Here is a 13,362-nt window from a genome sequence, read left to right as displayed (position 1 = left end):
TTTTCTGTAGAGGGTCACATGGTAAATATTTTAGGTTATGCAAGCCATACAATCATACTGAACTCTGACATTGTAGGGACAAAAGTGTCTATAGACAATCTGTAAACATATGGGCACAGCTGTACTCCAATAAAAATTATTTACAAAAGCAAATTCAAGTGTCAGGCTGCATTTGAACTAGGCTTCATATTATAGTCAAAGTACTACATCCATTAAAATAATTGCATGATAGTTCATCACATCACTGAAGCTCTTAAACATGGTTCAGGTACAAAGAATGACAGACAGATCTCTTTCCCAGCTTAACTGGTTCTGCCACATGCCCATGGTATAAACACAGTTCACAAGTCACTTATGGCCCCTGCCCTGAAAGTATGTGGTTGTTGCTAAAAGGTATCTTTGGATTTACATTTTCTTTTCTAATTTTCTTCCTGAAGTGAGGCTCGGAAAATATTTTTCACCACATGATTTCAAATAACATGATTTAAATGTATGGGATGTGCCTGTGTATATTGAATTGGCTTACTAACTTCTCAATTTTAGATGTATTTGCAATAATAATACTGATCTTTATAGTTCTTTAAAAATTAGTTTGAAAAACATTTAAATGATTAGCCCGACAATAGTTTGAATCATGTCCCATTTTTCTAATATTGTAGTGCATTTGTGTTCAATGCTGTTATCAGTCATAGTACTTTTCTTCTATGAATACAAAGCACTTTAAGTTTCTATTATACAATTAGAAACGTTACCTAGGCATCTTCCGTTGCACAGTTTCATTTTGTATTGAGAAAAATGCATAATAATGAAACTAATTAGTAGAATATTGAAAGATAACTAACTCCCTCTATTTTCAAATATTATTTTTATTTTTCACATTTTATCTTTTATTCCCCTATATGTAGAATTATTTTTACATTCTAAATTATAATTTTACGTTTATGATAAAACTGAGTATTTTGATTTTTGAGATAAAGATTTAAAATATGTTTGAACCATGTGTGTGTTTTTATGCCAGTATCATAGCATTTTGATTACTATAGCTTTATAATATATTTTGAAGGAATGTGATGCCTCCAGCTTTCTTCCTTTTGCTCACGATTGTTTTGGCTATTCAGGGTCTTTTGTGGTTGCATATAAATTTTAGCATTAAAAAATTTTCTGTGAAAAATTACATTGGAATTTTGACAGGAATTGCATTGAATCTGTAGGTTTCCTTTGGGCAGTGTGGACATTTGAACAATATTAATTCTTCCAAGCCATGAACATGGGCTACATTTCATTAATTTGTTTTTTACAATTTCTATAATCAATATTTCATTAGTTTTCAGTGCACAGAACTTTAATCTCTGTGGTTAAATTTACACTTATGTACATTATTTAATTTATTTATTGCTATTGCAAGTGGTATTGTTTTCTTTATTTCCTTTTTGGATAGTACGTTATTAGTATATAGAAATACTACTGTTATTTTATGTTGATTTTGTATCCTTCAACTTTATTGACTTTATCAGTTCTGACAAGTCTTTGGTGGAGTCTAGGATTTCTTTTGAGGTATCATGTATGTCATCAGCAAACAGAAACAATTGTACTTCTCTCTTTCGCATTAGGATGTCTTTTATTTCCCTCTCTTGATAATTGCTCTGGGTGAGAGTTATTTTATGACTTTGAAAATAAGTGGTGGTTACTTTAAATTTCTTATGGAACCAAAAAAAAGCTGGTATAGCTAAGACAATCCTAAGCAAAAAGAACAAAGCTGGAGGCATCATGCTACCTGACTTCAAACTATATTACAAAGCTACAGTAACCAAAACAGCATGGTACTGGTACTAAAACAGATATATAGACCAATGGAACAGAACAGAGGCCTCAGAAGTAACACCACACATCTACAATCTGTTCTTTGACTAACCTGAAAAAAACAACCAATGAGGAAAGGACTCCCTATTTAATAAATGGTGTTGGGAAAACTGGCTAGCCATATGCAGAAAACTGAAACTGGATCCCTTCCTTATACCTTACACAAAAATTAACTCAAGATGGATTAAAGACTTAAACGTAAGACCTAAAACCATAAAAACCCTAAAAGAAAACCTAGGCAATACCATTCAGGACATAGGCATGGGCAAAGACTTCATGACTAAAACATCAAAAGCCATGGCAACAAAAGCCCAAATTGACAAATGGGATGTAATTAAACTAAAGAGCTTCTGCACAGCAAAAGAAACTATCATCAGAGTGAGCAGACAACCTACAGAATGGGAGAAAATGTTTGCAATCTATCCATCTGACAAAGGGCTAATATCCAGAATCTATAAAGAACTTAAACAAATTTATGAGGAAACAACAACCCCATCAAAAAGTGGGTGAAGGATATGAAGAGACACTTCTCAAAAGAAGACATTTATGCGGCCAACAGACATATGAAAAAAAGCTCGTCATCACTGGTCATTAGAGAAATGCAAATCAAAACCACAATGATATACCATCTCATGCCAGTTAGAATGGTGATCATTAAAAAGTCAGGAAACAACAGATGCTGGAAAGGATGTGGAAAAATTGGAATGCTTTTACACTGTTGGTGGGAGTGTAAATTAGTTCAACCATTGTGGAAGACAGAATGGTGATTCCTCAAGGATCTAGAACCAGAAATACCATTTGACCCAGCAATCTCATTACTTGGCATATACCCAAAGGATTATAAATCATTCTACTGTAAAGATACATGCACACACGTTTATTGCAGCATTATTTACAATAGCAGAGACTTGGAACCAACCCAAATGCCCATCAATGATAGACTGGATAAAGAAAATGTGGCACATATTCACCAAGGAATACTATGCAGCCATAAAAAAGAATGAGTTCATGTCCTTTGCCAGGACATGGATGAAGCTGGAAACTATCATTCTCAGCAAGCTAACACAGGAACAGAAAACTAAATACCGTATGTTCTCACTCATAAGTGGGAAACAAACAATGAGAACATATGGACACAGGGAGTGGAACATCACCAGGGCCTTTCGGGAGTGGGGGAACAAAGGGAGTGATAGCATTAGGAGAAATACCTAATGTAGATGATGGGTTGATGGGTGCAGCAAACCACCATGGCGTATGTATACCTATGTAACAAACCTTCATATTCTGCAGATGTATCCCAGAACTTAAAGTATAATTAAATAAAAAAAAGAAAAGAAAAGAAGTGGTGAGAGTGGGAATCTTTATCTTGTCCCTGATCTTAGAGGAAAAGTTTTCAACTTTCCACTGTTGAATATCATGTTAGCTACAGGTTTTCATATATAATCTTTATTGTATTGAGGTACATTTACTCTATACCTAATCTGTTGAGAATTTCTATCATGAAATGGTATTAAATTTTGTCAGATGCTTTTCCTGTATCAATGGAAAAGATTGTACAGAAAGCCCAGAAATAAACTTATGCTTTTATAGTCAATTTATCTTCAATAAAGTTGCCAAGAACACACAGTGGGGAAAAAACAATCTCTTCAATAAATTGTGTTAGGAAAACTGGCTATCTGCATGCAGAGTTATGATATTGAATCCTTATCTCACACCATATGCAAAAATCAACTCAAATGAATTAAAAACTTAAATGTAAGACCTGAAACTGTAAAACTACTGAAGCAAATATAGGAGAAAGCTTCATGAAACTGCTCTGTTCAATAACATTTTAGATGTAAACCCAAAAGCTCATGCAAGAAAAGCAAAAATGGACAAATGGGATTACATTAAACTAAAAGGTTTCTGTACAGCAAAGAAAACAACAAAGTAAAGAGACAACTCAATAGTGGGAGAAAATTTCTGCAAAGCATATATCGGATAAGGGGTTAATCCAAAATGTATAAGAAACAATTCAATAACAAGAAAACAAACAATCCAACTGAAAAACAGGCAAAGGACTTGAACAGATATTTCTCAGAGAAGACACTAAATGACTTAACAAGTGCATGAAAAAATATTCAACGTCATTAATCTTTAGAGAAATGCAAAATAAAATCACAATGAGATATCACCTCATACCTGTTAGAATGGCTTTTATAAAATAGAGGAATGATAATGAGTGTTGGTGAAATTATGGAGACAAGAAAACTCTTGAGTGTTATGGTCAAATGTAAATTAGTGTAGCAATTGTGGAAAACAGTGTGGAAGTGCCTCAAAAAACTCAAGAACTATCATGATTCTGGGTATACATTCAAAGGAAGTGAAATCAGTATATTGAAGGGATAATTGCACTTCCTTGCTCATTGCAACATTATTCACACATAGTGTGAATTCACAGCAGTCAAGATATGGAATCAACCAAAGTGTCCATCAATGTATGAATAGATAAAGAAAATGTGAAATGCTATTACAGTGGAATATTCTTTAGACCTTCAAAAGACAAAAAATTTGCCATTTGCAACAATGTGGATGAACCTGGAGGACATTATGCTAAGTGAAATAAGCCAGACACTGAAAGACAAATACCATATAATCTCACTTAAATGTAGAATCTAAAGAAGTTGAATTCACAGAAGTAGAGAATAGAATAGTGGTTATCAGAGGCGGGGAGTGGGGAAAGAATGGGGAATTGTTGATCCGGTGGCACAAAATTTCGGATAGACAGGAGAAATAAATTTTGAGATCTATTGCACATCAGAGTGACCTATAGTCAATATTCATGTATTGTATATTTCAAAATTACTAAGAGTAAATGTCAAATGTCTTACCACAACAAATGATAAGTGAGAAAGATGATGTATATGTTATTTAGCTTGATTTAATCATTCCAGATTGTGCTCCATAAATGCATACAATTATAATTTGTCCATTCAAAGTAATATTAATTTAAAAAGTAAAACACAGTATGTCTGATAAATAAAGCAAAACATAAAAAGAAAAACAAAACCACAGTATTTCTCATCGTATAAAATTATAAAACGAAAAACATGTAAGAGACGCTTTGTGTTCATCTCCAACCTGAATCCCTCAGTAAACTGCTGTTTATAATTTGGGGCATGTCTTTCTGAATACACAGACACACCCATACATGCAAATATTCATACATTGATATCAACATACAAACACATACATTAATACATATATAAACACACAGAAAATAAACGTATTCCTCTCTATGCTACTTTCCTCAATACAAATGTGATTATATGTTGTTCAACTTGTATTTATCAGGTAATAATATATAAGGAAAATGCATTTTTGTGTAAGTATATGGAGATGCTTATTCAAGCTTGCTATTACTGGTTTTAAAAATATTCAAGCTTGTTATAACTGGTTTTAAAAATATTGACTTTCTTAGTTTATATTATTTCTATCTACCACACTGAATTCTATTATGAGCACTACTGTGAGAGTTTCTTAGTATTTTTGTTTTCATAGTCATGTATTAAAGTGACCAAATGATTTTTCTCTTCTCTTCTCACTTCTCTGCTCTCTCCTCCTCGTTTTCCACTCTTCTCCTTCCTTCTTTTCCTTTTCTTCTTTCTCTCCTCACACGTCTGCCAATCATGCCCTATTTTGTTACTCAATTTCGTATATTTATATTTTCAAAAGGTATCATCAACTGTTATGTAGCTTTTCAGCTTTTGGTATAAAATCGCTTGGGATATTGCTTTCAATTCTTTATTTTCTCCTGAGTTTCTCATAAATTTTCTTTTTCATGATTGCAGATATAGATACATATATTTAATTTTTCAGAATTTTTATGTTTTAAATTTTTTTGTCTTACAAAACTAAAATTTTATTTTATCTATAGATTCTTTATGTTAATAGGTTTCAATTTCTTGTTGCTATTTCTTAACAATTTCAATCTCACTTTTTTGTTTTTTAAATTTTGTTTTATTCTGTTTTTTTCATTTTATTTTTCAATCTCACTTGTTAAATTGAATGCTTTTTTATTACCAGAAAAGATGCTTACTTCATTTATTCTCAATATTTTTTATTTAACATAATTTTTTTTTTTTTTTACTAGGCAAAGAACTTTATTAACCTTTGTTTCAAACTTGATTCCCAGGCTGCTTCGGCTTAATTAGCTGCAAAGAATGAACTGTGTATAAGCAAAAACTGAAAAGAGGTGCAGTGTCCAAGGGGCTTGGGCTTAAAAATATTAGAGATCTAGATTTTATCAGATCCATAAACAAAAATTTCTTAAAAAGCAGTCATAATATAAAATAGCAGCTCCCGGTAACTTCTTCAAGTTTTATCTTCAGAAGTTGACTCAATTCAGTTTGCCTCATTCTTGGAAGCCTCATCAAAATTCTCCACAAGATCTGGAACTTCATCATCATCATCCTCTCCAGTAGCAAGTGGTGCTTTTCCATCCACAGATTGTTTGGGCAGAGCTTCGGCCAGTCTCCTTAAACTAGTCAGACTATCTGCGCCAAGCTGGTTTAAGATGCTGGATAGCATTTCTGTCAGCTGCTTCGTCTCAGCATGGCCTGTAATGGTGAAAGTGTTCGCTGCCAGAGATGCCTGAACTTTAGGGTTGTTAAAGTAGATCACTGTTCCTTGGTTTGTAAACATATTCACCTCTTCAATATCGGAGATATTGTTTACCCCTAACTTCTTTAAGGAGAACTGAAGTTTTTTTTATCATTTGCTGTGGCTGTTCTATGAACTACCTTCTTCTTTCTGCGAGCAGTTCCTTTCCCACCAATGCGCACTTGTGCCTGCAGTTTGGCGAGTTTTTCCTGGTTCATGATTGTTTCTTTCATCTTGTCGGAGCCAATAAGGGGCCGCGCGGTAGTCGGGTTGGTGCTCAGGGGGTCTCGGGTGGACCAGCTGAGATTAGGAGCACACACGCGGGGCAACATAAAAGTTTTTAAAGGTTAAAGATTGGAAACATCCAATGGGTTTTAATATGAAGTTTTTTCCTTGTTTTTATTATAAAATAATCTTAATTTCAGAGTTGAGGTCCTTTTTGATTTCGATACTTTTTAATAGTTTTCTTTCATCAGTTCCATGTTTTTATTTTTGATGGTGGTATTTTGCTCTTACTTTCATTTCTACTCGATTGCATTAAGGACAAAGAACATAACCTACAATTTAGCAACATTTTGGTATTTATTAAGGTATATTTTGAAAAAAATGCATAAATAATTTTATAAATGTCTCACTGTAATAAAAGATTGTACCCTCTCATTTTGTGAGGTACCAAGTAACAGATACAAACAGTAGCAGTGAGCGCTTTCAAAGTGGAAGAGGTTATACTAGACCATTATACTAGCCATGACCACTTCTCAAAATTTCTTGTTTGATCATGTATGTTACTTTTTAAAATCAGATAATTTATGAAAGAACTAACAATTTTTCAGTGTTACATAATATAGTAGTGAAAATTATTTTGCAAAAAGCTATTAAGTTCTGTCAAGCTGTGATCAGTTAAATGAGGCCAAAGAGAAAAATCAATTTTAGTGATTTTTATTCCTGAATTGCCACACTATGTTTCTAAATTGCCATATTGAGTTAGGTTGTTCCCAGGGCTAAAAGAGTGGGCACATTTTCCAGTCCTCAGGCACTCTTTACAGTCTTCCATAGGGTCCTCAGAGAAATAGCAACTGAAATCCACAGTAGCAGCTGCCACTTCTGATGGCACCGAGCATGTGTAAATGGAAGCATTGGCCTTTACACAAACGGACGTGCTTGTTTCTTGTCCCATGTCCCAACAGTCTGAGTGTCCATCCTGTCACCACAAATGGATTTACAGTGATTACACAAAGACAAAGTTGAGTTTAATGATTTTATTAAGTGGGATGCAATAAGATAAATCCAGATTTTTTGATAAGATTGTCAGTGATGAGGAACCCATCTAAAAAGAACGTAAAGGCTGCCTACCTGTCTGCTAATGCTATGGCATGAAGACAATTAATATGTCTTCAAAGACCTCAATTATATCATTTTTGCCCATAGATTAACTATGTGATGTTTAACTAGTTTGCCAGTTGCTTATTCATAAATGTGTTATATGTTTAACGTAATCTCTAAGTCTTCTTACACTAAACATTCCATATTTCTAAATTTTATATAACTGTATTAATATTAAAGATAAATAGATAATTTCATAAAGAACAACACTTTTTGGCATCATTCAACACTTTTTCGCATCATTTTGTGGAAAAAAGGCTGAGAGAGTTAGTGGACCCAAGCTATTGGTGACCTGTCAATTCAACCTACCCTTAACTGAGCAATGAAGTCAATGATAGCTGGTATGCTTGTGTTCGAATCCTGGATTACCTGTGAGATAGGGAACAAATCTCTTAACTTCTATGAGTCTTTGTTTTGTTTCCACATCTATAAGAAGAGATTCTCTGGTGTTTGGTGAGACATTAAGCATGACTGTGTTCTGTTAGCTACACAGTTCATTATTAGTGTAACATGGTATCATTAAAATAGAAGCAAACAAGTTATAGTACCTGTAGATCATATTACACTTGTTTCTAGGCACCGCTTATAAATAATAGAAGGCAGATAAATGCATAAGATGCCTCAAGAGGACGCATGTGAGACCGTGCATGTGAGATGCTATGGTCTCAATGTCCCTGCAAAATGCAAACGTTGAAATCCTGAAACATTGCATTTCAGACACAAGGTGTCTGAAAATTGTATCCTACTATAACATCCTGAGAGATGTGGGCCTGTTTACCCATGAAAAGGAAATTCAGTGGTGTGCACACAGATGATTTTATGAAGACTTAACACGATTGTGATTACAGGTGAGTGAAATATTTTGAGCTTCCCAAGGATGCAGACTCAAAAGGAAAGCATACCAGAGGGGATATTTTTACTTAATGTAATATCATTTCAAAAAGAAAAGAAAAGAAAAGAAATCCCTTATCTTTCAAAATTGCTAGCTCCTAGTTGCTAGTCATAATCAAGAAAAGTTGGGTAATCATCTTCCAGGAATTCTGTAGACAGGAGTCCTGTCTTGGGTAGACTGTTTCTAAGTGAAAACTCATTTTTTATCCAATGATTCTATATTCTAATAAAATCTTCCACCAGAAGTACTCTTGGTTAAAAAACGATATGAAATAAGTTATTTTGTTGCTACTTATACATATGTAATTCCAGGGTAATAACGTTAATTATCGGTATGAAGCCTCATTTTTCTATCCATTGCTTGTTTAGATGCACCCTTATGATGTGAAGCAGGCATTCACACTTGGGTGCTTGGAGGGAAGAAACAGAAGCTCAGAGAGGTTAAATGGCCCATACAAAGCCAAGTAGAAACCAGCAGAGCAAAGGCTCAGAATACTGTTTTAATTTAGATGTTAATCCAAGGGTCTGTCTCCAGGGACAAGTGATAGGAGACTTGTAAGGGATTTGCTCAGCTGGAGCAAGGGATTTGCTCCAGCCTCTTTTAGCTTTTCTGTATCAACTGACGGCATGAGAGAGTGTGGGGGTGGGAGAACATTACGGCCCAGGAGCAGATTAAAGATTGGAAATTAATCACAATATTATAGAATATTTCCTTCCCTTCACATCACATCAAGAAGGCCCCAGCATAACAACAATGGATTTCAGCTGAAGGAGTTGAAATTCAGACTTTTCCTGAGGAAAAATCTAAGGGAAACTCAATGGTAACAGCCTAATGTCTAGCCTGGTATACATAAAACCTCACACCAAAGACCTTACTATGGGTCGAATGCTTGTGTCTCCCTCCACCCCCAAATTCACATGTTAAAGTCTAATCCCCAACATGGTGGTGTAAGGACATGGGGCATTTGGGAGGTGATTAGTTCAAGGGGGTAGAGCCCTTATATGAATGAGAATAGTTTCATTATAAGAAGAGGCACAAGACAGATGATCTCTCTCTTCATTATGTGAAGACATGAAGAGAAGATGGCCATCTTCAAACCAGGAAGGGAGCCCTCACCAGACACTGTAACTGATGCTGTCATGATCTTGGACTTACCAGGCTCCAGAACCCTGAGAAATAAATGCCTGTTGTTTAAGCTGCCCAGTCTATGAAATTCTGTTATAATAGCCCAAGCTGACTAAGGCAGACCTATCAACTCCGGATCTTATTAGCTAATAAATCATGTCTGGCTTTCAATAAAAGATTACAAGGCATGCTAAACGGCAAAGAAAAGCCTCATAGTCTGAAGAAACAAGGCAGGCATCAGAACCAGAATCAGATATGATGCAGATATTGAATTATGAAACAAGGAATTTAAAACAACTATGATGAATATGTTAAGGGTTCTACTGGAAATAATCAACAACATGCAAGAACAGATTGGGTGCATAAGGAGAAACATGGAAGCTCCAAGAAAGAATTGAAAGAATATCCTAAGGTCATGCCTGTAATCCCAGCAGTTTGGGAGGCCAAGACAGGCAGATCACTTGAGCCCAAGTGTTCAAGACCAGCCTGGGAAACATTGCAAAACCCCATCTCTACAAAAAATACAAAAATTATCCCGGTGTGGTGGCTTGCACCTGTAGTCCCAGCTACTCAGGAGGCTGAGGCAGGAGGATCACTTGAGCCCAGGAGGTGGAGGTTGCAGTGAACTGAGATCACGCCCCTGTACTCCAGCCTGGGTGACAGAGTGAAATCCTGTTTCAAAAAACAAACACAAATAAACAAACAAAAATAGAAAATCCTAGAAATTAAAACAGTGTAACAGAAATAAAGAATGCCTTTGAAGGGTTCTTCAGTAGACTGGATGAGGCCAACAAAAGAATTAATACTCTCAAATATTAATTCTCAAATTCTCCAATATTAATACTCATATAATATATGTCAATAGGAATTTCCCAAACAGAAATGTAAGCATAAAAAAGAAAGACAGAATAGAGTACTCATAAAAAGTAAAATAAAAGCGCAATGCACAATTAATGGGAACATCAGGAGGTATAGAAAGATGGAATGGAATGGAAGAAGTATTTAAAGTAAAAATGCCTGAGAATTTTTCAAAATCAATGACATAAACAAAATCAGAGATACAAGAAGCTTACAGAACACCAAAAAGAAAAGCAAACAAAAACACCCTAAATATTGGAAACCTCATATTCAAATTGCATAAAACAAAACATTAAACAAATTGAAAGAAGCCAGGGGTTGGTGGGGGAAACCTTACCAAAAGAGGAAAAAGAATAAGAATTACAGGGGGCATCTCATCAGACCATGCAGGCCAGACAAAGTAGAGTGAAATATTTAAAGTCAAACAAGAAAACAGAAACAAAAACAAAATTCTAGAATTCTATCTTTACTGCACATGAAGCAGTATATTGTTTTTAAAGTTAGTTAACAGACTTATATTAGTTTTAAATGTATATTGCAAACTCTATGACAACAACAAAAACCTTTTTAAAAATCTAACTGATATGTTAAGATACGAAAGAAAATGGAATCATATAAAATTCTCAATGAAAATCAGAGAAGGCAGGACCAGGCTTGATGGCTCAGGTCTGTAATCTCAGCACTTAGGATATTATCAAAATTTCAATAATCACCTTAAATGTGAATGATCTAAACACACCAAGTAAAATACAGAGATTTTCAGAGTGAGTAAAATAAAAAAAAAAAAACCCACAAAATCAAACGGTGCGTTGTCTACAAGAAATCCATTTTAAATATTTCTCAGGTTAAAAGAAAAGAAATGGAAAAGATATACTGTACTAATTCTAGCCAAAAGAAAACTGGAATAGATATTTAAATCTTGGACAAAAAGGACCTAAGAAAAAGAAAAATTATCAGGGATATATAATGGCTTACATAATGATAAAGGGGTAAATTCCTGAAAAAGACAAAGCAATCCTATATTTGTACGCACTAGAAAGCTCATGTTAAAATGTGAGGCAGAACCCGAAAAAACAGCAGAGACATAGACAGAATCACCAATACATTAAAATATTGTGACAAAAATAAAAGTACAATTTGTTTTAGTGTGTTGGATGCAGCAAAGTATTGTTTAGAGGGAAACTTACAGCATTATGCTGTACAAGAAGAAATATCTAAAATCAGTAATACAGGCTTTCATCTTAGGAAACTAGGAAAAGAATAGCAAATTAAATCTAAGTTAAGGAGAACAAAATAAATAATAAAAATGAGAACAGAAATTCAAAAAATGAAAATGAAGAAATAATAGAGATGATCAACAAAATCAAAAGTTGATTCTTTGCAAAGATCAATAATATTGATACATCTCTAGCTAGACTAACCTAATTCATGAAATGAAAATGAGGAAATAATAGAGATGATCAACAAAATCAAAAGTTGATTCTTTGCAAAGATCAATAATATTGATACATCTCTAGCTAGACTAACCTAAGAGAGAATACAAAATCAGCAACATCAGAAATAAAGTAAGGGTCATCATTACTGATCTTACGAAAATAAATAAATAAAATAAAAGAAGGCTTTGAATAACTGTGCCCACAAATTTGACAAATTAAATAGTCCAATTCTTTGAAAGATGCATGTTACCAAAACTCACAAAAGAAGAAATAAAATAATCTGAATAGGCTTATACATACAAAATAAATTTAATCAATAATTAATAAACTTCAAAAGGAAAAGAAAAGAAAACAAAACAAAACGAAAAACAGGCCCATTTGGCTTTAAGGGCCTGTCTCCAAAATATAGAAAGGACTCTGAAAATTTAGCAATAAGAAAACAAACAAGTCAATTAAGAAGTGAGCCAAAGAGCTGAACAGACATCTCGCTGAAGAAGATACAAGGATTGCAAATAAGCACATGAAAACATTTTCAACATCAGTTGTTATTAGGAAATTGAAATTTAAAACAATAAATGAGATACCATCACACATATATTAGAAGGGTTAAAATTAAACAACAACAAAACAAACGACATACTGATTGCTGGTGAGAATGTGGAATAACAGAACTCTCATTCATTGCTGTTGAGAATCCAAAATGATACAGTCACTTTGCAAGACGGTTTGACTATTTCTTACAAAGCTAACTATATTCTTACCATATAATGCAGCAGTTACAATCCTTGATATTTACTGAGTGGATTTAACAACTTATCTCTACATAAAAATCTGCACACAGATGTTTATAGAAGGTATATTCATAATTGCCTAAACTTGGAAGAAACCAAGATGTCTTTCAATAAGTGAGTACATAAATAAACTGTGGTACAGCTATACAATGGAATATTATTCAGCAGTAAAAATAAATAAGCTATCAAACCCAAAAGACAAGGATAAATAGTAAATGTGTATTTAAATGAAAGAAGCCAGTTTGAAAGTTTACACAGTATGACAGCAAATAAGTAACATTTTGGAAAATGTAAAACTGTAGCAACAATGAGAAGATCAGTGCTTTCTAGGGGTTCAGGGAGTAAAGAAGGCTAAGTAGGTGAAGCGGAACAGATA

General features: G+C 34.0%; 1 pseudogene across 1 annotated transcript; it reads right to left on the bottom strand.

The window, feature by feature from the left end:
* Nucleotides 1–5,979: 5,979 nt before the first annotated feature.
* LOC105515077 lies at nucleotides 5,980–6,755 on the bottom strand (annotated as a pseudogene). The gene has a single exon (XR_001002261.1). The product of XR_001002261.1 is annotated as a transcription factor BTF3 pseudogene (transcript).
* Between the last annotated feature and the right edge of the window lie 6,607 nt (nucleotides 6,756–13,362).

Source organism: Colobus angolensis, unplaced genomic scaffold (assembly GCF_000951035.1).
Source record: "Colobus angolensis palliatus isolate OR3802 unplaced genomic scaffold, Cang.pa_1.0 Scaffold253, whole genome shotgun sequence".
NCBI lineage: Eukaryota > Metazoa > Chordata > Mammalia > Primates > Cercopithecidae > Colobus > Colobus angolensis.
The sequence above is the reverse complement of the archived record's forward strand: the minus strand, read 5'-3'. Positions and strand labels throughout refer to the sequence as shown.